The sequence below is a fragment of the Corvus hawaiiensis genome, chromosome 8, assembly GCF_020740725.1.
Source record: "Corvus hawaiiensis isolate bCorHaw1 chromosome 8, bCorHaw1.pri.cur, whole genome shotgun sequence".
NCBI lineage: Eukaryota > Metazoa > Chordata > Aves > Passeriformes > Corvidae > Corvus > Corvus hawaiiensis.
Genome location: NC_063220.1, coordinates 31,574,077 through 31,599,542, shown reverse-complemented (window position 1 = coordinate 31,599,542; position 25,466 = coordinate 31,574,077). Strand labels below are relative to the sequence as shown.

At 42.4% G+C, this 25,466-nt stretch overlaps 1 protein-coding gene across 3 annotated transcripts in view; it reads left to right on the top strand.

Moving 5' to 3' along the window:
* The window catches only part of JMJD1C (jumonji domain containing 1C), a 159,104-nt gene that overhangs the window by 73,189 nt on the left and 60,449 nt on the right, over window positions 1–25,466 (top strand). The window contains exon 1 of one of the 3 annotated variants that reach the window (XM_048311825.1): window positions 24,571–24,682. The exons of the other annotated variants lie outside the window; for them this stretch is intronic. The gene's annotated coding sequence lies outside the window, so the exon portion shown is untranslated. Of the gene's footprint in view, window positions 1–24,570; window positions 24,683–25,466 lie in introns of those variants that run through there. 3 annotated transcript variants of the gene reach the window in all.

Below are 25,466 nucleotides of genomic sequence, written 5' to 3'. Positions count from 1 at the left end.
GTTTTGGGAATTGCCCAGAACATGCTTATTCCTAAAAACTGAAAAGTTTACTTAATAGCTAGGCTGGGTAAAAGACAAATGAAAAAGATAATTCCTGTGGAGTTCTACAAAATACCATGGTGGAATTTGTCAGAGAGCATTACATGAGTTGTAATTTAATAACTGTAGCTGAGACATAGTTGGACAAAGTATTTCACACATCATAGAATTTAGAGCGCCTCATAGTTGTTCTGCATAAAAGTACTTGAAATACATTAAAATATTCAGAGGATGGATTCTGACTATATTTTGCACTCAAAAAAAAAAAGCAGCTGAGCAGATAGTATCCTAATACATGATATATTAAATGTTATTCAGGAATGGAATTCTTCTGTTCCATCACTGGTGATACAAAAATAGAAGTGACCAGTTATCTTTTTAATATAAGCATGACTTTTTAAATGTTTACTTTAGGTCAAGAGTTATATAAGGCTTATTCCTAGTACTCCTCAAATATAATTTCTGCTCTACTTTCCAATGCCCAAAATAGTTTTCCGGTTAAAAGGCATTAATTATGAAGATGGCTATACCTTGTTTTCATCCTTTATAAAACTTCATATCAATAATGCTGTATTCAGATGAAATTGAAATCAGGCTAATTGAAAATTTTTTGATGCCAGTACAGTAGAGTTCAAGCACATTTTTAAACTCTGAAAAGAAAAAATGTTTTTATTTATACTAAAAGCCATTGCTGGAGAATGAACTACAGTATGTATGATTCCCTTTCTGATCCAACAGGGATTTGTTGATAGATACTCAATGGGATGTGGTTGCCATTAAGAATGCACTCTTACAGCTAGAAGCTTACAAATGGCTGTCTTTAAATGTTCAGGAAATACAAAGAAAAACTTTCTTTTCCTTGGCTGATGTGTATAGGGGTCTTTTGTATGATCTTGAAAATAATATCAGTATATCTTTCTTCTCCTCAGTCTGCATTTTTACAAGCTGCTTGGTTGGCAAACATCCTTTTGAATAGCCTCAGGAAATATTTTCAAGCGAAGTTCACCCAAGGCAATGATGCAAAATTCTGGTTTGGTGTTTGTGCAGGACACCAAGGTGAGATTTATCAACCCACAAAGACTTTGGGAAATAAAGTAATGGAAATGGAAAAAGTATGACTCTTTCTCTTGTAAGAGGTATGGATTTCTGATGGTCTAAAAGTACTGTATTCTTGCAGATTTCCTTGTTCTACTGCCTTTATAGTTTCACCTTTTGATACTCTCTCTCCCTATAACCCTTGTCTTGCTAAAGTTGGGGGCTTTTTCCTAATATTTTGTCTGTAAGACTATGAAAATTTCACAGCAAATTTAAATAAAGTTTTTGTATGGCAAAAATAATTTCAGTATTTTTGAGATGTAGCAAATAAATGCATCAGAAGTGTTCACCTCAGCCATCTTTTTCAATTAGGACAGTAAGAAAGGAATCAAAACCATTACTTCAGCCTTTTTTCTCAAATATGGATTTTTACAAATGCAGGCTTGTTTCAGGACCCTGGAGTAATACTGTCAACTTAAAATGTTTTGTTACTTTGGCTCATACCCATCTCCCAAGTGAGGCAGACATTTATTTGATATGGGTGTTGACAGTGTCAAACACTATTGGAAATAGAGACCTGGTAGATCTAAAAGAATGTTATTTGTAATTTCAAATTTTTATGATCTTGGAATTCCATGAAACGAAGAAATTGCTTTGTCAAACTCTCCACCATTATGTAAGCCTCTCTGTGAAGCTCTTTCATTCAGAAATGCATTGGTGGCATTTAAAAAATATTATTTAGAATATAACTAGCCTTCTAAAAGAGGTGTCTAAATTCTCACTCGAAGTTTACAAAGCATTTTAGCATCATTCTAAAGAGCAGGTAGTGTTTACATGTCCTCAGTTGACCTTACCTATGGCTTACCTTTTCCATCTTGGTTTTAGCTCCAGTGATCTGCTGAATAACAGCAAACAGTGGAAAAAGACTAAGTGTAAGGACAAAGCAAAACTTAAAATCATGTTCCAGTAGAAAATAACAGTGCATGTCTTACCTGGCATAGCAAATGCAGGTTATCTCAAGGCTTGTATAGTAGAACTGTAAAAGTAAAGAGGGCTAGAAGAAAATATTCTTGTCAAGACTCTTAAACAGGCTTATGTTCTCTGGCTTGGAAGAGGGCTGGTGGTGGGAGCAGCCTTTTGTAGGGCCATCAATGCTGATGAGGGAGCACGTCAGAAATGACTGCCTTGAAGTACCAATGGATGTCCGGTGAAACATGGGAGCAGCAGGTTCACAACAAGCAAAAGGAAGTACTTTATCAGCAAAAGGAATGGTAAGTTATTGCCATGGTGCCCTTGCTACTGAATGCTGTGCTACAGTGGTAAAAAATGTTCATGGATACGGCAGGTGGTTATGCTGACTCAGGGAGAGGATGATGAAATAAGGTACAGACTCCAGTTCAGGAAGTCAGTCCATAAACTGCTGTTTGCCAGGAGCTGCTAGATCACTTTGGGTTCCCCTTTCCAGTTTCAAGGAGGGCAAGAGTATGTGTGGGAATTGCTGAAACCAGGTAGTGACCTGGTGTGACCTAATCTCATTGCTCACAGTCTTGTGAGGGAAGAGATGGGAATAACAGTAGTTAGCAGTTTTTTCTGCTATGATACATCACTTGGACAAGATTTTGTCACTTAGTTTCTTTGAGAAATATTTCTTTTCCCTTTTAGGTTTTTGATTTCTTTTTCCTCTTAACATCCTTTGATGTGGTCTAGTGAGCTGTGTGTGTGGTCAGAGGGGAAATTATACTGTTCCATTTTGATATGCCTTTTCCAAGTCTCTTTCTGCCCTCTTGGAAGCTTCTCTTTATATCCTCTTGTGCTCCTGCATTAAAGTGAACAACTCTGCAGTGATTTCATCCTCAGTGAAGACAGGAGACATGATGCTAACAGCAAAAAGTAGTGAAGCTGTAAAGTAAAATCCTTCCTCTCCCTCTCCCTCTCTCCCTCTCTCCCTCCCTCGTACTACCATGAGAAGTCAATTAGCATTACTTCACCAGCTGCCTGGGTTGTAAACTCCCATTGCTCTTCCCAGCCCTCTCAGGACCATCCCTGCTTTAATTCCATAGCATTAGTGGCCATGGGTATTTGTCAGCCTAAAGTATTTCATACTTAAGACTTCAAAGCATGGCAGGTATCTTGAGAGTAGCTTTCTGATAAATAAAAGTCTCATCCAAATCTTCTCTGACCAGTTAGACGTACACTTTACTAGGAAAAAATAACAAACTCAGATAACAAGACAACATAATCCATAGTTTTCAGCTTGTGATTTTCATGGTTTTTGCAGGAAATCCATGTAATCCTTAGGTTTGGATATGCTTTATTTTGGGCTTTGGAAATGTGAGGTAACTTTTCTGGCCTGTATTAGTCTATGGAAAAAAAACCCCACCCACCAAACCCAAACAATAAAGCTGTTACTGAGGTTTAGCTTCCAAGCTGTCATTCTCAGCCAGTGCTGAGAGCTACCAGCACGTCTTGTGAGGCACAGAGGTAAATGCGATGTTTCACCAGCTCCTGATGGCCTTGAACACACACAGAGAGCCTCATCAGCTCTGGGCACGTCCTATGAAAGAGTCTTTGGCTGGAATATACAATTATCCAGTGCTGCTCTGTGCACCTTGAACAGAAAAATGGAGCTACTTGAAGATAAGTTCCTGCCATCAGTTAGTAGACATGTGCAATCATCTGTTTTGCAACCATCAAAAAAGCAAAAGAATTAGTGGAGCTTCCAGATGAAGGAGGTACCAGCTAACCTCATCACCACAGCAGCTGCAACAAAACCTTCCCAAAAAGAAGGATTGAAATCTCAGTGCTGAGAGAATTAATATGAGAAAGCAATTTTTACTTCTGCAAAAAATGCAAAATTAAGGGTAGTACATAGTACTGCCACAATACTTTTGTAATCTGTTTTTAAGGAATGGTAGCCTATGATCTCTCCATATACACTTGTTGGCAGTCTTTTTCAGTTTCAGGTGGGTACAAGGTACAAATCCAGAGATGTTTATATAGAGCTCTCGAAGTGAGCCCCAAGCTGTCTCCTGTGCCAGAAGCTGGGCTGTACAATTCCTGTGAGGATCTGCAGGCTACTGCAGTGTGTGCACTGGGATAAGCACTGGATAAACTATACCAGACACTTAGAATTTCACATGTACATCCACCTGGCGTGCTTTGTGATTTCCAATAGTAGTGTGGATGCTGTGATAGCAACTCTCCATGTTGAGATCTGTGATTAAAGGCTGCTTTTTGTCAGCCCCGCCCAGGTTGCTTTTGTCAGTTGGAGCAGTTCTCATGTTTGAGCTTTCTCAGCTGGGGTGATTATCTTTGTGTGATTGGAAGAGGTTACTCTGAATCTAGGGAAATGTGAAGGGCTGATGCAGGTAGTGCTCTGGCCTGCTACCTTGCACCTGCAGTTTTGAGGAAGACAGAATTTATTTTTTTTTCTTTAATAATCTGGAAAAAAAAATCCCCAAACCTCATGTTTGGAAATGAAGTCCTGAAATGTGGTGTGAATGTAACAAATACAGGGACATCTGCTTGCTGCTTCTGAGAAGCTATAAGAGGAACCATATACTGCCTTAAAAGAGTAAATGCCAAAACACATGACTTCTCAGGAAGCCCTGCCAGCACCAGTCCAACAGAATATTTCTTGCAGGGAAAAGAAGGGTGCAGTTGCTTACCAGTCTAGCCCAAGCCTTCCTGGCCTCGTCATAAGGTTAAGATTTCCTCACATCAAATGTACTAGTAAAAGGGCTGTGAATTTTTGCTACCTGCAGACAGAGGGCTGCTGCTGTGTTTAACATGTGCCCCATGATGCCATCTCTGCTTCTGTAGAAGAGGAACACTTGCTAAGACTGTTTTAGGAAGCTGGAGCAGCTTGTGACCCTACGGGCATAAGCACAGCGTCGGGGGCCAGCTGTGACACAGGCAATGCCCACTGGAGCAGGTGATGTGAGCAGCACAGCGATGTCCTCACTGCACGCTCTGGGCGTTTTCTCTGAACTGCTGTTGTCTCATCTTCCAGGTGGGAGCTCCCAGTGGCAGTGGGAGCTCCTCAGGAGCTTGGTGTGGATTTCTCATGGGTGCAGGGTGTGTGCTCTCCGGGTCAAGGGTGGGGCTTTGTTCCTGACTCTGCTCTGACACCAAATTAGCAAGGTCACACAGGCCTGACTGCTGCTCCTGCAGTCTGGCTTTAGGGGATTGTAAATACGTTGGCTACATGAGCCAGCTGCTGCTGCTACCTTTGCATCATGAGCAACTCTGATGCAATGAGATTAATTTTATGGACAGACTCTTGCCAATACATCACCATTGGTTTAAATCACTTTTGAGTAAGAGAGTAGATAACCTACAGTTAAGGAAAATCTGACAGAGAAGTTAGTTTCCTTCCAATTTATTCTCATACAAATGTATCTACATGGTAAACTTTGTTGTGTAGGGTATGTGGAAAAAAAAAAGAATCTGGTTGCTTCCTTCCAGACCTATGTCAGTCTGGCTTTTAGTATAGGGGCAGATAATTTTCTGAGGAGCATCTAATCATACTTAATATTCTTCAGTGTAACCTGTCTTTTTCTCCTTATCTGTTATGGGGCAGAAAACAGCCACTCATTCACATTAATGAGTTTTAGCTAGCTAAATCGACACTATAACACAATAGGCCTTTTATTAAAATAGGAAAATTTTTTTTAAGTGCATGGATCTTCTGCATAGTTTTTTCTTACTTTAAGCATTGAAAAGTTGGTTTTTACTGTAACTTGGTGCCACCTAGAAGAAAACATGTAATGGAATAATTTAATTTTTCAAAATAAATGCCATTATTAATTTAGTAAGTTTTGAGTGGTCCCATTTCACTCCTTTTCTTTGTAAATATGAGAATTTGAGCATTCATTTAACAAACATGAATGTTTCTGAAATTGATGGTCATCCGGGCTCCACTTTTAGTGTGGGAAAAACTACAGTAATTTCTCATGTCCCAGTGTGGTAACTGTTGTCAAAACAGACTGCCCATGGGAAATCCTTTCACAAAGCTTGGTATAAAAATCTGTTTTCTCTGGATTAAATGCTGCCCTCCACTGAAGACTTGTTCAGACTTCAGGGCTGATGGCTGATACCCTCTAAAATTCAGTACTTTGTGCTGTGGAAAATAATACTCATTGTTCTAACACAATAATTACAGTCAGCTGTAATAACACGGTAGAGATGGAAGTAGCTTTAATTTCCAGTTGAGAAGTTCATTTAAATTAGTAAAGCAGAGCAGATGGATTAGACTATCAATCATTGTTAAATGGTTGAGGTAGACACAGAAATGCACTTTTTGACAAAACAAACTGTTCCTAACCCAGAGAGAAGTCTGATGGAAACCTTCAGGGAGAGGCTGTTTGGTCAAGCAGTCCCTTTCCTGCCAGAGTGTGGTTTTGATGCTGACAGGGGAGGTAGGAGAGAGGTTCATCTTCCTGGTTCTGAGTGGAGTAATGGAAACTCCTCTGAAGCAGATGGAAGGTCTGGACCTTGGAACTGGGCTTCCCTTTTCAAACACAGGCATTCCTCTCCTCTGCTGCCTGCTTGGGCAACAGGCAGAAAAACTAACAGGCAATTCAGTAAACACCAGAGACACAAAAGTTGTCATGAAACAGACTGAAATAGTTTAATATGTTAGCAGATCCCTTTTTGCTCATACATAAAGCCTGAAGGAATCCAGACTGTATTAATGTTCAGGAATACTCCCCACCCCAGTCCACCCCAGGGGGCTTGGAGGGAAGCTCAGGAGTAAATGCTTTAAAGGGCTCTTTGGCACATAATGCAAAACCTGGTTTGAGTGCTCTTAACAATCTCTATATTGGACTCGCCTATCATCAAGCAGAAATTCAATTATTGCCCATGCTTTTTAATTCCTAGGGATAGACAAAATATATTAAAATATATTTATTTGAGTTGCATCCCTTAGGAAGCATTCAGAAACATCAACCTTTTGCATGCAGCATCCTCTTGAATAAGAGTTTGGTTTCAAAAATGTTGCTGAGGAACAAAAGAAAGTTAACTTACTGCACTTTGACAACTGCAGTGGAGGTAGCCTGTGAGTATCCTGTGAGTATTCAGGAAGGCATGCTCCAGTAAGGAGCAGTGGTGAAAGGGGTGCTGACACCCCACAGTTACTTTAGTCTGACTGGCTTCTGCTTTCCACCACACTGCTACAAAGAGGCATGTGGAAGAGTGGCTGTGCCTCTGCTTCCTCCACAAGTCAGGTTATGGTCTTCCTTCTGTGGCACAATACCTACCCAGCAAAGTTTGCATGAAAAAAAACCCCATATATATTTTTTTCTCATCTTCATCAAGCTACAAGCTACTTTGATCGTTAAAATGTAGTTTTTAGCCCAGTCTTAAGGGTTTTCTGATTGGAAAAGTAAGATTGTGCAGCAGAATGTCAATTCCAATAAAGTATACATTTTATATGATAAAAACTATTACAATCTAGAGTTCAGTTGGATGTGTCTGTACTTCACAGAGGAAAGACTTCTGTAAATAAATTGTTTTTACATATGAGAAGTAGGGCTGCAAGGTATTACCAGACCAGACAAAAAAAAAGGATAGCTTTCCCTTTTTCTTGAAAATGATCATGTCTGAAAGAATGTGTGCTGAAATTGGAGTTGGCAGGAAGGCAGACAAGTATTTAAGTAACTTGCCAAGGTTCTGCTAAATGTGTAAGGACACAGGTGTCAGGTCAGTTCCTCTTCATGGTTTTATGGCAGAACGTTAAGATTACATGTGTGTTGTATACTATTGGCAATTACATTTTTCCAGCCTAATTAATTGTTATGTTCCATATGTTCCAGTCTTGTGGCTAATTTAATATGTTTTACATTAATCATGTTTTTCTCCTCCTACTGCATACATATAAATCAAAGTAGTTTCTAATATGAAGTCCATCACACTTTCTATAGTGCAGGTTTTTGAGTACTGCAGCATTTTTTTCTGCTTATTTGTCCTAGAGGAGCTGGTGACTAGTTAAAATTGAAACGGAAATAAATTAGTTGTATTTGGAATGGAACATCTGGAGTTACAAGATGTTTTGGATATCACATAAATGAGGGGTCACCTTGACTATTGTTAATAAGTTCAGACTGGGAACATTTCAGTGACAAAGAAAATGAGACAGAATGAAAGTGCAAAAATTAAGCAGGAGTAATTTTCACTCCTAAAGGGTACTTTAAAATACCATGTTTCACCCACAGACGATCAGCTCACTGAAGTCTGTGTCAGTGGCCAAAAGTAAAGGAATAACTGAAGTACAACAGAGTTCAGGGAAGGAAAAATGCAATGGAAGAAAAATCCTCAACATTTTTCTGGAACAGTAGGTGGGGTAAGGCTTGTGGAAGAGCTAATGTATTTTATTGGATTGACAGATACAGAAGGAATTTAACTGTTAGTCTTTAATAATGCAAGTTCTTCAGTTCTGAAATAGCAGTGTCAATCTTCATCCTTAGACCTTAATAACTACAACACTACTACTGTAACAAGTATCTGGTGTCATTATAGTGTTTTAATTAATTTCTCTTGGAAAGGTCATAAATAAAAAGCTGATAATGGAATGAATAGCTTTGTTCTTTTAATTTTTTTAAAGATCTAGAACTCAGCTAGTTAAACTTCACTTTCCAATTTCATACGCCTCCCATCTTCTACAAATTAGTTTTAATGTTGATGTTATAATTACATTTGATACTCATCATCATTACATATAGATTTCTTTGATTGCACTCTTTTGCCACTCATACTGGTGTTCAGTTCACTTCCTATGAGTTCTTTTGCCCTTCAACTGAAGCACATTACTATCCTCAAAAGAAAGGTGGTACTTCTAAATATAGAAACCTAATTTAGATTCTGCTGTGACAACTAGGGGTCCATTTCTTGTTCATTACAATGATGAGGTATTTATTGCTGAAGTCCATTGATAATGTTACTTAGGTCATCGTTTAACTCGAAGGCAGACAAATAGTTGCCAGTACGGGGGTTTCTTCTGTTACTAAAACTACTGTTAGAGCCACTTAGTGCAAAGCATCTTTACTGCTGCTGAAATAGACTCAAACCTGTGGATGTATTTTTCCTTATCCCCTTTCTTTTCAGGACTAGTAATCTTACAGAGAAAGTCAGGTATAACTCAGTTATAGAGAAACCTAGAGGGTTTCAGAGGCTGAATAATGACTGAGAGAGAGAAATGAAGCATTTCTCAGCAGGTATGTCAGAATGATTTCGTCATATGGGGAGGTAGTACTAAAAGTTCTCAAAAATTTCTTAGCTCTTATATTCGTTGGAAAACATCACACTTACTTTTTTTTTCTGTACCAGAATAGGTTGGGGGGGTGGTGGGGCACAGAAAAGGTTATGATTTTTGCTTTTTATAGGCCAAATGGCTATGTGATTCACAGCTGGGATTTTTGACCAGAAATGGGGTCATTTATTTTATAGATTCTCCTGAAGTAATTCAATGTGCAGTGTTACAGCACTATGAAATGGGGGGGGGAGGGGGTGAAGGGAGGAAATGTCCTAGAGATTTAGTGCTTGCCCTATTGTCTAGCTCCATTTGTGAGTCTTGGTCTGAAATAGCTCTCATTCAGAGAAAAATAAAAACCTGTCAGTGAGAGTTACTCTTCTGTTCCCTCAGTACCTTATGTAAAGCTTGTTCTTGTTATTTTCAGGTTGAGGAAGAGAGTAAAGTTCTTAAAAACGTTTTACAGGTATGAGACTATAAAGACCAAAAGGAGGCTTTGTTTTTAAACTTCCATCCATTGCTTATGTCTTTAAGCACAACTTGAGGATATCTTAAATAGGAGTAAACCCCCCACCAAACTTTTGGATACTTCTAGATTTGAAGCTGTCATCTGATTTACTGATAGTTTTATATCAGTTATGCATGGCTAATTGGGCCAAAAAAAAGGAGTAATTTAATTTAAATAGTAAAATGAAATACTGTTACAAAAAAATGAGCATGATTAGGAGAATTATTAAGAAAAATTAATTACTATATCAAGTTGAAAGGCAAAAAAAAAGACCCATGTTCTCATCATCACATATGTAGTGTCTTGCAAGTGGCAAAAGTACTGGGAAGTGACACAAGCCAGGAAAGAGAGGATGGTGTTGAGCAGAACAGTGCATGAGGAGAGTGCCTGGATGGTTTCTGCTTCAACACTGTTGAGAGCAGGTAGTACATGTAGAAATAAAATGCTTCTCCTTCCAGTCGATTTTGGGTGGGGGGGGTCCCAGAAGGAAACCTGTTTTGAATGATGGAGAGAGGGGAATGAGGTAGAGAGATGCTTAATCCCTCTTAGTACTCAAGCATTTTACAGAGCAAAGCAGTTTTTTCCGCATCAGTTGGCTGGTTGGTTTTGTGGCCCAGGTACAAAAGAAGCAGTAAGTTGTCTTTGTAAAAAACCAGAGGAATGTTGCCTGGGGTTTCTAGGTGTGTTTCCAGCTTCCAAGGGGGATGTGCAGTGGTAGTACACAGAGCTTTCTATTCTTGTTAATCTATTGCCAGCTGTTTTGTGTGTTCATTCTTTCTCACCCTCCTGGTGGTTCTTTCCCTGCCCCTGTGCCTTCTCCTCTGCTTTTGGCTCCCTTTTTCTTTAGTGCTGGGTGCCAGCAATGGGAAGCACTTTTTGTCCTGATCTCTAAGGCCACAACCCTCAGTAGTCAGGAACAGTGATTGTCAGGAAAGGAAACAGCACCTTGCTTGCAAGCATTTCTCAGTCAGACATCTGTAAACCTTTTTTTTTTTTTTAATTTTTTTTTTGAGGCCTCTAACTGTGCCAAATTTTGGATAGTTTTCCTTGGGAATAACCAAAGCAGACACCTCTGACACATCCAGTTTGTTCTAAAGCACTGAGCTTATAGCAGAGGTCAGCAAAGCCAGCACAGCACCCTCTCCCGAGGGGTTGGGAAGCAAATCTTGTTTCTTGAGGACCAGTGACAAGTGTTTGATTTGAATGTAATTTATACACAGCATTTGAACTTGAGTATGAGACTGGTTCCTGCTGCTACCCACAGCTGATCTAAATGAAGGGCTGAAATTCTTTTAGACAAAATGTTTCAAAAGCCAAGCAGCTGATAGGTAGTTGCTGTGTAACTGGTGAGTATATCAAGGGAGTTTAGTGTGTGTCCTTTTTAAAGGCAAGGACTCGAAACAAAGGAGAGTTAATAATCTAGGGAACAGTGGAGGAAACCTGAAAAATGGCAGATTTAATAAAGATGACTAAATATAGTATGCATGAAATTACTAGTATGGTTCATAAGTGAAGAGGAAAAAAAGCCAGAAAAGCAGGGAGGCTCAAGATGCAATTGGCAATGAGGCTGGAACTTAAACCAGATCCAAGAATTAAGGAAAGGCTGAGGAATTGCAGATTTCTTGGTGGGACTTTTGATGTTGCTGAATGGGAAGATAAAGAGGAATGAGAAAGCTGAGAAAGATCCTGAAGGGATTTGAGTGGGAGTGGGAAGGAAAGACTCCATCATTAGTCTTCATGATAGGGTAAACAACAGTAAATTTTCTCCCGTGGTGGATTACAGACGTGCATACCATCCCAGAGTAGATGCTCTGACAATCCTGAGTGGAAGTATGGTACCTGGTGGAGAGACCACTGAGGAGATAACTCTTATGGAGAGGCTCTAATCCCAAGTTACCTAGAAAAACTGCCTTTAGAGAAGGTGGCTGGTGCAGTGGCTGGGAATTTCAGTGTAAGGAAAAGCTTTGACCAACAATGAAACCTCCATTCAGACCTCGGTTTTTAGGAGAGAGCTGTTGGGTAAATGTTTTCTTCTTGGCACATGGAAAAGTGACAGTGGGTAGAAGACTAATACCAGCTGAGAAGGAAAAGAGCTCCAAGATTAAGGAAAATGATAGTCAGGCGTTGCAGCTAGGGAAAAATTTCCACTGGTATGTGATTACTAAGAAATAACTGAAATGTTGAGAGTCTGGACAACAAAATGGAGAAATCTGAGCTTCTCATAGAGGTCAGGATATAAAACATCCAAGTATCAGAAGGGTGGTATAATGCTCTTACTAACTGGACTAGAGGTGTTTAAAAGGCTTCGTGCTGTTCAGAAATAACTGAACAAAAGGAGAAGTTGTGCAGTAGTAATTATACAGTGGACTAGAAAAAATGCTTTGGTGTAAAAAGGTCAGACTGAAATCAGTTTGGCTGAAAATCGCTTTGGAAAAAGATGACAGAAGGAGCAAAGAATCTGTGTTAGCCCCAGGGTTAGACTCGAATAGGGGTAGGGATCTTTGTAGTGTTGTTAGATAAATACTGCCTTGTTATCAGGTGGTTTACTTTCCCAGGTAGAGATAAGAGAAGAAGTGATAGGGCCAAGGTACTCCTGGATTTGATTGCTGGCAAGTTTCTTCCTCAAACTAGTCGATGAACCAACAGGAAGACAGTGTTACTTTAGCCTTCACTTTGAAAAGCAATAAGGATATTCTAGAAAATAATTTTCGACTGAGGATTCAGTTTCACTTTACGCTTTATCATCTGCTGGAAGAGCTGGCTTCCCTCTCTCTGCCCCTGTCTAGCTGATCCGAGCAGTCACGCAGCCAAGGCATGAGTTACATCAGCAAGGTGACTCCAGTGGCAATGAGTCACTCGGATGGGGGGTGAGTTCCAATGGATCAGGCTGCCAGAGAGCTGGAGCCACTGCTTGGGGCTGGTGAGGCAGTCAGGCATTCCCAGTCAGCGGCAGCTTACAGTTCAACAGATTAAGTGGAACGTCAAATTGCATCCTTAGTAATCATGGGTTGGTTCAGTTTGAAATATGTGAAAAAAATACAGAGAAGTTGGTTTGGAAATCTAGGTTTTGAACCTTAGGGGCAAATTTAAATAAGCAAAACTGGTCACAGGTGTAAGGAACCTCAGGACTCAGTTTCTGGAAGTTACAGATACATAAAGCTTGCCTGGAAACTGAATTCTCAGTAAAGAGTTATCCTGGTCTGCAGTTCAAAATGGAGGAATAGTCAGCCTGAGAATATATACTAAGACTAATGCAGAAATCCTGCAAGCAATGGAGGGGGGGAGGAGGGCAGGACAACTTAATTCAGGTTTGTTTCTAAAAATTAAACTTGATCTTGCAAATGATGTGAAAGCAAATAAAAATAAGGTTTTGTATGGTGAGAAGGATGGAGAATAACAATAATACAGAACTAAAACATTAAATATTTTTGCCTTAATTTTCAGTAAGGATAATGATAAATAGAGGAGAATACTAGATGTAGGAGAATAAGAGAGTGGAAATTACTACAACCAGAGGGAACTTAAGGATCATAAAATACTCAGAGACCAAGAGAAATTTCCATCTCACAATTAGGAAAAAATTAGTGCTGATTGTAACTATTTTAGCTAATTTTTCCTTCAGGGTAATACCAGTCATTGGAGAAAGCAGTGCCAACATGAAGAAGGGGAAAGGAAGAATTAGGCAAGCAATTAAAAACCTGTCAGTCTGTCCTCACAATATATAAAACTTTGGAAGGCATTGCGGGGTGTGGGTGAGGGGCAGTCAAGGATTTGGGAGATTAAAGAAAATAAACTACAATATACCTACTTCAGAGAATGAATTTTACTGACCCTATACTTGTCTTTGGGGAGAATTAATCTTCTAGACAAGGAAGGCCATTCTATGGCATTCAGGTCAGGCATGATCTGCCAGAACCATTCCCAAGGTCTGCAGGTAAATCTTCCTGTTCAGCTCTGTCGGTGGGAATATGCAGGCTGGGATTAGTGCAGGCAGGGAAAGCTGGTACCTCCCAGCTCTCAAGAGTGCTGGAACACTGCTGCCAGGGAGCAAGGTCTCGAGACTCTTTTTGCATTGCAGCCCCCGCCCCCCGATCAATGGTTTGTTGCTGTTGAGAGAAGCCATGAAGTAGGTGATGTTGGGCAGAAAGGTACATGGCATAATAAAAGCAGACTTAAATATATTTTTAATTTGGGTATGTGTTTCTAAATGCTGTTTTATTTGGGAGGGGTAAGTGACTCTGCAGATACTCTAGAATCATAAGGCTGAAAAAGACCTTGAGATCATCTAATCTAAATTAAGGCAGTTAAAACTTGTTGTGTCTGCTGTAGAGATTAAGGAATTATTCCTTGCAGCATCCTGTTTTCACAGCTGGAGACACACCCAGCTGTTTTCCCCTCCCAGTCTCTTCAGTCTGTGTTCATCTATGGTATTTTCCAAAACTATGCTCATTTTATTGTACATACCTATCTTGAAGAGCAATATCCAGAACTCTGCTCACTTTATAGTACTATAATTCAGGATTTATGAATGCTGAACACAGGTTGTACAAACATTCATATATCCCAGTATTGTGTTTATATTTTTACAGCATGATACACTTACCTCAGTCCATAAATTGAACCTAACCTCTCTTTTTCTATGGAATTCCTCCTTAGCCACTCAGTATTTTTGGTGTTGACTTCTGCCTACGTGCAGTGTTTTGCATATCATCTTTTTTCTCAGATCCCTTGTCCAGTTTGCCTTTTTGTCCTCTAATATAATTTGCAGTCCCATCAAGCTGGTTGGTTGTCAATTTAATAAATGTAGTCTCTGTTCCATGATCTGGGTCACTAATAAAAATAGTGAGTAAGACCAGACTCAGTGTAGGTGACTTTGGGAACTGCATTCTACATACATATTTTGGCAAATAGTGGTGATTTCTGAATGTTCGGGGGATTTTTTTTGTTTATGCCTTCTTTTTTCTTGATATGCCTCTACATTAGTTTCATTTGGGTCTAATGTATTTAGCTTGCGCACATGAGTATCATAAGAGGCAGAGTGTCAGAATATAGATCTGCTTCTTAAGCCTGCTCTTCTCTTTGGCAAGGAAATTTGCTTTGACATGCTGTATTATTTTTGATTTAATGCTGCCTTTTACTCATAGTCTTGTATTCTTTAAAGTCTTTACAAATAGACTGGTTGTAGCTACTGTGTGTTTCCTCCCTCTGCCCTTAATCCTGGTCTACTCTTACCATGAAATGCTATATCATGGACCCACTTGAATAAGAACTTTGGTTGTCTTTGTTGTGAGGCAAGAAAATATAATTAATATCATTCATCTCGACTTTTGTAATGCATTCCACAGTATGTCAAGTAAGGAACAATCAGAGGAAGACTATGATTAATAGAGTGAACAGTAAATTAGGTAGGAATGAGTTTATAAGATGTTGGCTATGTGGTGTTGAAATAGGTGGAGCATTGCAGTGGTGAAATAGTTCTGTCTGCCAATAGTTGTTAGTACATTTTGGGAGTGACTTGCTTTGTGTTTTTGCTTAAATGTTTGGACTAATTGATTAAATTTGATTAAACCAGTAGACGGTGCAGAATAGGAGAAGCCCTTAACACAGAGGATGAGGGTTTTTTATGCAACTAAAATTGAATGTCCTTGAGAAACAAAGTAATAAAAATGGAACAAAACGTCACTGCATAAAACAGAAAGTGGTGGATTTAGGAGCAGATGGCAAATGTAGACAAGAGCTTATCCAGCGGAAGCACTGGCAAGGAGAAGGTTTGAGCCTTCTGGCCAGTCAGAGGAGGACTGTGAACCTGCTGGGTGATGTCGAGCTGATTGCAGGTGTGACTCTGAGATGTGTGAGAACAGAGGCATGCTTGTGTCCCCCTAGAGCTGCCCCTGAGAGCCCTTTTGCACTAACAGACGTAATTCTGCTCAGCCATGCTGGAGAAAGATAATTTGAAGCCAAACAGGATACAGGGCAGGACAATGAGGATAACCAGAGCATAGAATACAATCTAACATGAGAGACTACGTGGAAGTAGAAAATGTAGGTTAGTGACACTGCCTACACATTAGTATGGGAGGAATGAGGGAATGTAATCACTGCTATAAATAGATCCTGGAGATAAATACTGTCTGATACACTATACAAATGGATCCAGAAGATCCCAAATTCACAATACAGACCTGAGACATAACTTGGAAAAAAATGCAGAAGAATACATTGCTTCTTTCTAAAATACCAATAAGTTTGAACTTAGAAAAGCATTTCACTTTTAGTAGGAAACTTCTAAGTGAGACATGTTTGTGTGACCTTTCAGAGACCCTAGAGAAAGGAGATGAACAAGATCTGGATCATTTTGATTTTATCTTTAAACTCACAGCTGTCACAGTTTGAAGATGAGTGAATTTATAAAAAGCGGAAAACTTGTTATCTCAGAGAGAAATACTTTGAACACCATCTGTCCTGTGTTTTCCTGAACGGAAAAAAAAGTGTTTGTCCATCAAGGTTGCTATTGGACAAGCATGTAGGGCAGATGTGAGAATCTAAAAATAGCATTGGGGGGGGGGAGAATCCATTATGATATCTAGGTTATTTTCTAATTTGTTTGCTAGATAGACTGATGGTGTTTCAACATTATTTCAGCATTATCCTGATGCTGGGATATAGTGACTAAAACCCCGTCTGTTCCATCAGACTTTTTATTATCAAATGTCAACTTTTAACCTCACCTTCTTAGTGGCTTATGCCTATAAGGGTTTTTTATTTGAGAAGTTCTCCCAAGCCTTTAATACTGTAGATTCAGGAATCAAACCAGTGTACTAGCAACTGAATCTGTGTAGGAGGTCTGACAGAGTTACAGTATGATTATAAAATAATCATAGCGGAGAAAATACTGCTCAAGGAGGTTAAAATACATTTCTGTGTAGTCTGACACTTGATTGTTTCTCTCCCTGCCTACATGACACACACAGGTGAGGTGAACAATCTGGTATTTTTATTTGAGGAGTATATATTAGCATGTTGTCTCAGTAAGATGGAGCTTTTTATGAAGATAATTAAAACAAAATGCATCACTGTTGCTTAATACTTAAGTCTTAGTGTTTGGAAATACGAAAATACTACTTTTAAGATACTCTTACAGGTAAAGTGTATAATGCTTAGAATATAAAAAGGATGTATTGCAAAACACAGACAAGTGTTCCAGTACTCCCAACAAGCTGGGACTAAGAGCACAGAGGCACTGAGTCCAAAATGAGTAATCCTCTCTCTCCGTGAATGGCCTTTCCCTATTACGGGAATCCATAGACAGCCAGATAGAAATGCTGAAGAACTGGCAAATGGAGTTCCTGCTTTTCTGGAGACAGTGGAAGTAGAAAGGGAGGAAAGGGTAGAAGTTGCAGCCTTTTAACTATTCACCAACACCCCTGGATCACCCTCTTCCCCCCCAGTTCAGAATATGTTGCAGATTGAATGTGCTTATTCTATAGGTCTTGCTGTGTCTGACAAATAGTGAAATGCACTGCTGTCAGTAAAAGAGAGTAAATGTAAACTTGGAGGAGTGGCCCTGAGGAGTCTTTTGCTTCTCAGAAACTGAATCCAGATTTAATGTTCAACAACTTTATTCACATGATAACATGAAGTAGGTATTTCCTTCTTTCAGCTTCTTCAATATGTATTCTTTTAAAATACTGCTCTCTGTTCTTGATATTTTTCCAGGATTTTTCTACTTCACCTTCTGTATTTTTTGAAGCTTTTGTTATTGCAGATAGCTTCAAACAGGAGCTCCTCTTTAACATATCCAGCTACATGTTTCAAGAGCCAGTTCCACTCCCTGTAGAGACCTAACTGAGTTGTCCCAGCCACTATTCAAGTGACCATTTTATAGCATGGTGTCTCAAATACATTGCAAGCCCTGGGTGTGGCATCAGGCATACAGGGAGCAGTTGATGTTACAAGAGTCATGGGGCTGTGGGAATGGAAAATCCCAGCACGGGTGCATGCTCACGCTGCCATAGGAGAGGAAGTGATGCCTGGAGTGAGGCTCCCTCAGAACCGCACCCCGATTTGCCTCTGATGGAGCCAGTGGCTTGTTTCCAGGAGGCATCCCTGGACCAAAGGGCCTGCCAGCAGCCTGAGCAATCAAGGAGCCTCAGCTTCAGTGGGAAGCTGAGCTTTCTGTGGTGAGGACGCTCCCGAGTTGTTTTGGTGAAGAGCAAGTAGAAAAATGCAAAATAAAATACAGTCCATTTAAAAGACAGGAATATGACTAAGCTGGTAAATAAGATACTCTAGACAAAGGACAAGGAGTGGTAGGGCAGAGGAACTGAAAAAACAGGTGAATTGGGAAAAAACCAGTGCTCTGGAAATCCAAGTTAACAAATATGTAGGGGGTGAGCTGGATAAAGGTGAGGCAGGTATTTAAGTTCTAGGGAATAAGAACAGAAAGGGACCTTATGAAAGGTAGATCTGGGTGACTCTCAGGAAGCTAGATGAGCTTCTGAGAGGCAGTTGGGAATGTAGTCTGAGAGAGACAGGAAATAGTAGGAGGGTGAAAGGTGGAGTCCTGTTCTGTAATGGACTTCAGTTAGTGGGAATTATGAGAGGAACACGACAGTGCCGGATGCTGAATCAGAAGAGCAGAAATTCAGTGGATGTTAAGAAGCCTGAAGCTGATGTTCTCAATCAGGTTGTTTTTCTGGAGGTGAGGCTGGAAGGAGGCTGGGTAAATGAATGTTAGATCCAGTAAGTTATAGGGGAAAAGGATGCAAGAACATTGTAAATGTCGTTGATAGGGCTGGAAGAAGAAAGTAAAGCCAAGAAATGAGTTGGACGGAGTTTGGCATCAGTGTGATGGAAGCAAGAAGGCTGAAAAAGCATGAATACGGCAAAGCATGGATGGCACCCAAGTTAAAATGGGTTTGATGAATATTGCAGACGGAGTGTGGGTAAGAACATTGTGAACTTGAAGCTGTTGTGCTTTATGAACTTGAAGCTTGCTTTGTGGAAGACAGAATCTGGTCCCAAGGTTAATGAATGTTGTGGCACATTACCACGACACTTGAAAACTCACATGAAAGTCCAGGATTTCCTTGTCCAATGTGTTGTGCAACAAGCACAGAAGGAAAAGGGTTCTTTTCTGCATAGAGTTAAAATGTGAGAGTGAGTCAAGGGCAGATGACACACAGAGACAGGAGGTGGGGAATAGAAGGCATTGCTTATGAGGGAAGATTAGGCTTCCATAAAGCAGTGGCCAACCCATTGTCAAGGTTTCAGAGGTCAATACAGCAAGCAGAGTTTTAAGGAGAAAATGGAAAAACGTCAGTGAATCAGCTTTGCTAGTGTTGCCAGTAAATCGTTCCTGAAACTGGTAAATGAGTGATACCAGGATTGGAAGATGCTGTATGTCTGAAGGTGCAGTGTGATGTGATGGGGCTGCTGGGGGAAGGAGTGCAAAGAGTGAATACTGTTGGCTGTGGGTGTTTGTGACAGAATTTTGCATGGTCTGAGCACGTGTGCATTTATTAAGGCCAGAATGAAATGCAGAATGAATATAGGTTGGTGCTCTGAACTATGGGGATGGGTAGAAAAATGTGTTTTATAAGGTTTGCTAGAAAGACCTGCACCCAGAAATGAGAGAGAGCAGGTCACACATAAGGTGACATTGATGTTACTCGATTTGAGTGAGTGGCAAGGGTCCCAGCATTTTTGCTCAATTAATGAGGGAAGGGGGCTTAGGAAAATACAAGTCTGTTACAGTGATGTTTGCCTTAAAATGAGACATCTACAAAGTCTGAGCGACTGCTCAATATTTTGTGTTTGAACATGAATCTGGAGTTAGAGCACTCTCCAGCAAATAAGAAAACTCATACAATGCTATTGACTACAATGATAATGATTTTTTTTAAGGCCATGCATCTGGTTTTTCTTTTACCACAATTATTGGTCTCCTGTTGCAGCAGGGACACTAATTCAGCCACAGAAATAGCACCAGATCACTAACAGAGCTTATTCCCAGAGTTGTGTTTACAGTACTGGTATGATGAAGTCGATGGGGATGAAGTAATGGGGAAAATTGCACAGTCATGTTGATGCATGCAGCATTAAACCCCATGATGCCTGCCCAGAGAAGGTCAAAATTAGTTTTAAAAGTTGACTGAAAACATTGCAAGGATAGAAACTATATTTTAAATTGGAATAATTTGAAATATACTGTAAAATCAGTTAGCACTGATGTGGAGTGTATTAATTGTACTGTTGCATGTGTTCCGTCATGTACACTCTTGTCCTCAGCTTCTCGGTTTTGAAAAACTACTAAAGATAGCCTGGTGAAGTTTTTGCTTGTCTGATTTGCCCACCTCAATAACCAAAAAAGGAGAGTTAAATGAAGAATTTGCCAAATGAACTGGCACCGGAATGCCAGTTACTGCATTTCATGTGTTGCAGTTCCAGTAGTAATGATTGTTTCACACACATTAATTTCTCCTTTGGACTTTGGCTTCTGCACTTAAGTACAGGGTCTGAACTCGATGGGCTGCACAAATGCATAATGAGAATCTTAATTTCTCCACTAACATGAGGCTGACCGTAGCTCTGCCCTTACACTGCATTATTTTTGCAGGAAATATCTGCAGGACTATCACTATGAAACGGTTCTGCTTGCTAAGCAAATGTGGGGCAGCACAGACAGGAAGAAGCAGGAAAAAAAAGCTAATTTAAATGATGAAGACCGATTTAACTAACCTTCATTTGTTTTAAAGTTTAAATATTTACTCATTTGCAATATTTGCATGTGCTCTTTCCTGGCCAGCAGCACTGCGCACGTGGGTTTCTCTGGCGCGGTGTGAGGAAGGAGCACGGTTTGCAGTTCAAGGGGTTCGCTGTTTGCAAGAAACGAAGGGGGATCACAGCAGAATGCCTGATCCGTGTGTGCTGTCGCTTCCCCAGTGCCGGTGCGGCATTCCCGGTGGCCGTAGCTCCCAGCAGGGCGGTGGCACAGGGCCCAGGCGCTGGCTGCCCGCCAGCCTGCAAGTGCAGGGGCTGCAGCTGCCACCGGCCCCTGCCCGCTCGGCCAGCGCCGCTCCACTGAAAAACCTGCCAGGCTTCTAACGGGGAAAAATAGCAGGGGAAAAAAAAAGAGCAGCTCTTGCACGACTGTGCCAGCACAACCCGGCGTGCCTTCCGCCTCAAAGCAAACAAAAAACAAACTGAAAACCTCCAGCGGAGGAAGGCAAAACCATCCACCACCTGGAATTTTTCATGCAGTCACTAAAAATACAAAACCTGCAGTATTGCTATCCTCACATGTGTGGCCCGAGCCTGGGCTATGCTGCAGCACACCGGGGAAGTTACAACTGCAAATTTAGGAAGAGAATGTTTGCGTTTTTCCGTTGATTTTCATGATTATCTGTAGTTCTAGCGATTATCTGCAAAATAGGGCACGTTGTGTTACCAGTAATACATGTATCCTGTGGCAGTGAGCCAAGGCAGTAATTGAAGGTCAGGGATTGTTTGTCGAGTGCAGTTCAGTGTGCTGCCTGATTCCATAGGGGACTGGCAGTGCCAAAGAACAAAGGCAGCTCTGTTCTGCAAGCCTATAGTATGGCTTGTTTGACAGAGTTCAGGCCCAATTGTGAGAAGAAGCAAATAGGAGTGGAAAACAGTGCTAAAATAATGTGACGACTAAATAAGCCTGTAAAGTGTAGTATTTTGCAAATGTCAAAACCAGGCTTGGATAGACACTAACTTTTAAAACCCTTATTTAAAAATTGGTTAGTACCTTTATATGGCAAATCTGTGTTTTGTTAATAACATACACATATATATTGTCGTAAATTTTGTAAGTCGTAATGATGTAAACGCCACTTTATGTTGCCTTAGAATACTTAACATTAACAATTATACCTGTAGCAACTTTCTTGGTTTTTTTATACTTCCAAAAGGCGTTTTACCACTTAGTGGATTTTTCCTGAGGATGCCTTTAAGTGAAGCCCTTGGAAATGGAGTTGCTGAGTTAGTATTCCATGCATAGCTGGTGAAACTCGAGAATTTTTAGCAAAATCCCTCTGTGGTAATAAATTGGTGGTGCTGGGCTGAGTATTAATATTCTTTGTTACTAAGTTGCAGTCTATTAATAAAGCTTTGTCCAAACGGGCAAACTTGCCTGTCCTCCAGACAGTCTTGTGATTTGTATTTTAATAGTGTCTGTCTTTGGATATTATTAAGGATTGCCTGCTTTGACAGTTGCACTACATACCACACAGCTATCAGAGTGCCATTAGTTCAAGAGCAGCATGAAGTATGTTGTGCTCTGTAATAGGCATTATTCATTTGTTTGCCCTTCCTGAAATAGCTATTAAGTGTCTGGGCTCTTAAGAGAAATGGTAAAACAAAACCTGAAACTGTATGAGAAAGGTGGGAATCTGGTGGTAGAAGTAGTATGTTTTTGGGATGCTCAGTACTTCTTGGAGGTAATCTAGTATGTACTTTATTTATTGATTACTTGGTAAAGTCTGAGTTCCAAGATATTTTCTTGTGTCAGCTATTACTGATAGGTCAAGTTTTATTTTTCAGAGGTGATGAGGCCTCTGAAGGACCAGGTCTGTAAAAGACTGTCTTGCTCACTTGAGAAGAGGTTCTGTTGCTGTTGGGTGGCAGAGACCAAGGCACACTTCTGCTCCAAAGGGGAACCGCAGTGCGAACTGCAGCCCCAAACCTGGAATAAGGTTGCCTTTCAGTCTTTGCTACTACATGACCTCTCTCAGTACTGGTGAAAGTGACTGAGGTGTTATTCCCCCCTATCCAGTGAGAGGTGGGCTGGAGAATAAGGAAGTGAAAGGAAATAAGGTCAGAATGGTGTCACTAAGATGTTTAATGTTTTCCTCTGGTGATAAGGCAGTGCAGCCCCACCATGGCATGGCTGGGGCAGGTGTGTTTTGGGGGAACCAAGGAGGTTAGTGAGCCATGTTCTGCTGGTGGAAGAAAGCAGCCTTTCTGTGGCAAGCCCTGAGGGTATCCCTGAGCAGATCTGGTCACGGGCTGTGGCAGGGGTGCTGGAGGAGCAACTGTCCAGTCTGGGTGGTCAGGAATAGATGGAGGCTGCTCAAGGCACTGCTGCCTCCCCGCAGCCTTGTTGCCATATAAGGCTGCTCAGCTGCCTTGAGCCAGCCAGGATGGAAGACCACTTAAAAAAGGAAAATCAGTACAATAAACTGCCTCTGCTAGTGTCCCTTCCAAGCAAAATCCAGCAGTCTTGCAGTTACAGGGTTTGAGCATAGGCCAGGTAGTGACAAACTCCATGTACAGGTAGCCTGGTTCCTGCCCTTGCTTGTATGCGTGCAGTGTCACTGTTATGGAAGAAAACCAATTTGCTGGAGAAAAGCCTGTGGTGGGTTGAGAGCCTTCTAGTTCAGCTTTAATGTTTAGCTGTACCGAACTATTTTATTTCAAAGCTTAGTATGTTATAGCATTCCGGTACACCTTTAAGCTTACATCATTTGGAATAATTCAAGATGAGAACAGAGATGTAGTCATGCATTGATTTCCCATTATTCTCATACTTTCTTGGCAAATGACACGCTTTGTATTTTTTCCATGAAGTGAAAAATGTACAGCTGTTTATGTTTAAAGAGTTTGGGGGAAATAAATGTCTCTATCACAACCTCCCTTGTGATTATTTTTTCTTTTTTTTCTTCTTACTATCCACGTTTGTGTATGTGAGCTAAGTTCAAGGAGTGTATTACAGGTGTTTTTGCTAAATTTCTCTTTGGAAACCATTTTCTCATTACGAAGTGTCCCCTGAACTTTTTCACCCTGCAAGATGCAGTTGAAGTTTCCATGTGAACTGTTAACAACTAGTTAGTGACATTAGCTTGTGTTGGAAAGTGGGGAAACACGCTTAATTTCTGTATTTTTTTTTTTTTTTTGGCGGGGGGAGGCGGTCACCAGGGACAAAATAGGTTGTATGCTAAAAATGAGAAAATTGTGCTTGAGAACGTTTTCCCTGAGTTTCTGCTGAGCACTGTGTGCTGTTGCTGAAGGCTTTGGGCTGCGCAGCCTCGGCTCTGACGGCGCAGGGGGGCGCAGAACCGCCCACTACCCTCTGCTCCGGCTGCTCCTGGACCCAAACCAGGCACTGAGCTCATGCCTGACCCGCCCTTCCTTTTTATTACTTTTTTTTTCCCCTCGGTTGAATGTGGACGAGCTGCAGCCCTCGCTTGCTGACTTTCCAAAGCCCACCTGCGGGAGGGATAGGGAAGAGCTTTCCAAGGCCGGGCTCAGCGCCGCGGGGGCTTCGCGGGGGGAGGAAACACTGAGGCCATAAACGAGGTTTGAGGTTGTGGCGCGGAGCGGCGGCAGCGGGCGGCTGTCGGCCCCCGGGTGCCCCGGCCGCGTTCCCGAGCCGCCGCCACACGTGTCCCGCGACTCCGCCCCCGCGGGACGTGGACGCGGGCCGCGCCTGCCGAGCGCCGCCTCTTCCCGCGGCGTGCTCCCGGCGCTCAGCTCGGTGTTCCCAGCCCGGCTCCTCCCGCCCCGGCACCGCGCGCCCGCCCTTATGTAAGCAGCAGCATCGGCAGCGCGCCATGACCCAGCAGCGGGGACGCGCCGGGCCCTCCGCAGAGCGCACAGCTGCGCGGTAGTCCGCGCCGGCCCCACAAAGGGCGGGCGGTGAGTCGTCCTCCTCCTTCTCCTCCTCTCTCCCTCCCCGCCGCCGCCTCCTCCGGCCTCGCCGTCTCCGCCCCCGGCACGGCCGCCCGGCCCGACCCGGAAGCGGCGCGGCGAGAACCATTTTCCTTGTGAGTTCAAAGGCGGAGGCGGGTGCGGAGGTCCCGCGGGCCGGGCTGCCGAGCGAGGTGCGTACCGGCCGGGGGGGGGGGGGGGAAGGAGAGAATCCGCCGCTGTGGTTTGGGGGGCGCCTCAGCGGCTTCCCCTGCGGGACACACAACCCGCGCGGACACTTCAACTTTGCGACGGGCGCCTTTGTTTGCCCTCCGAGGCTGCTGAGGCGGAACGGGCCGCACCCCCGGCCCGCGGGGCTGTCGCGGTCCTGACCCCCCCCTTCGTCCCGTCCCCGCGGAGCGGCGCACGTGACGAACGGGCGCGCGCGGCGCGGCACGCGGCCGGCGGCGGCTTTGTGCGCGGCCCGGCGAGCACGAGAGCGCGGCGACCCCGGGACTACGTGAGTACCGGGTATCTCCCGCACCCGCGGAGGCGCGCAGGGTGGCCTGCGCCGCTCGGGAAACGGGAGGAGGGGAGTTCAGAAAAAAACTGAGGTTTTGTGGGGTTTTTTTTGCTTTTCTTCGGTTAAGTTTCTGCCGTTAAGGCGGGGTGCGGGAGCGGCAGGACTCGGTGCCGGCCGTTAACGGCGCGGACCCCGCCGTTAGAACAGCCGTGGGCGCCGTTGGTGCGCCCTGCCATGCGGCAGCTCCGGCGGGCAGCGAGCCCGGCTGGCGCTGCCTTCCCCCCGCGTCCCGACGGGTACTTCCTTCTGGCCCCCCCGGCGAAGGGCTGCGAGAGTTCCGCCCGGAATAACGCCTTGGCTGGAAACGGGTGCTTCCGTCGGGATTGCAGGCAGGGTAATCCGCGAATGAGGAAACCCCGTGCTCGATTTTAACGTCAGATCTGCTTTACTGATTG